At 46.5% G+C, this 1,203-nt stretch overlaps 1 pseudogene; it reads left to right on the forward strand.

Annotated features, from left to right (window-relative positions):
* Positions 1–905, forward strand: LOC122916717 (annotated as a pseudogene).
* The last annotated feature ends 298 nt before the right edge of the window (positions 906–1,203 follow it).

The raw sequence follows: 1,203 nt of genomic DNA on the forward strand, positions 1-1,203 counted from the left end.
GCCCCTTCTGGCCAACAGACCCAGTATTTCCTCCTATGCCAAATGTTCTTTGTGCTCATTCTCTCAATGTATGTAGTGATCCTGCTGGGCAATGGGGTCATCATCATGGTGACTGTGCCTACCACCTACTAGCACACGTTCATGTGCTTCTTCCTGGAGAAACCCTCAATCCTAGACATCTGCTACACAACCTTCTCAGTCCCCCAGATTCTTGACATCTTCCCAAGACCCAGGAAAACCATCTCCTTTTCAGCCTGTGATAAGCAGATGCTTCTCTCCTTTGCCATAGGAGGCAGAGTATGTGCTTCTGGGCATGATGGCATTTGATCGCTATGTGGCCATCTGTATCCCCCTTAGATACCCTGTGGTCATGAGCAAGGCTGCCTTGTGCCCATGGCTCCTGGGCAGCTGGAAGCACGATTGCCATGATGCAAATATCCTTAGTGATGCGACTACCCTTCTGTGGGGACAATGTCATCAACCACTTTATCTGTGAGATCCTGGCTATTCTGAGGTTGGCCTGACATCTCCATCAAAGCAATCAATATGGCAGTGGCCAGTGAGATCTTTCTGGGCATTCCAGTTCTATTTATTTTTGTCTCCTATGTGTTTATCATTGCTACCATCCTGAGGATCCCATCAATTGAGGGGAGGAAAAAAGTCTTCACCTGTTCTGCTCACTTCACAGTCATGGTCATCTTCTATGGGACCATCCTCTTCATGTACGGAAAGCCCGAGTCCAAGGACTCCCTAGGAGCAGACAAGCAGGAATTTCAGACAAGCTTACATCCCTCTTCTGTGGGATGGTGACCCCTATGCTCAACCCCATCATACACAGCCTCAGGAACAAGGACGTGAAGTCCTCTGTGAAGAACCTGGTCCTATGCAAACATGTCATCCAGTGATAGTGGGGGCTCCTGATAGATCTTTGTTGCCTAGTTTCTGTCAAGAGGGTCTCTGAGGATAAGATAAAGGGCCACTTTCATCAAAGGTGCATAGGCAAATCTGATTACACAGAAGGCTTTAAGTGAACAGGAGACATTTAATGGGATATTTCTGTCCCATTCTAGAAGCACTTGGACAAAAGTATATACTATTGGCCAAGCCTTGGAGTTGTCTATCTCTCAGGTGCATACTGAACTACTTGATGTCCAGGAAAGATAACTTTGAGTTTTATTTTTGACTTTCAAATAGCTCTAGTAC

The sequence above is a fragment of the Neovison vison genome, chromosome 9 (genome assembly GCF_020171115.1).
Source record: "Neovison vison isolate M4711 chromosome 9, ASM_NN_V1, whole genome shotgun sequence".
In the NCBI taxonomy this organism is placed as follows: domain Eukaryota; kingdom Metazoa; phylum Chordata; class Mammalia; order Carnivora; family Mustelidae; genus Neogale; species Neogale vison.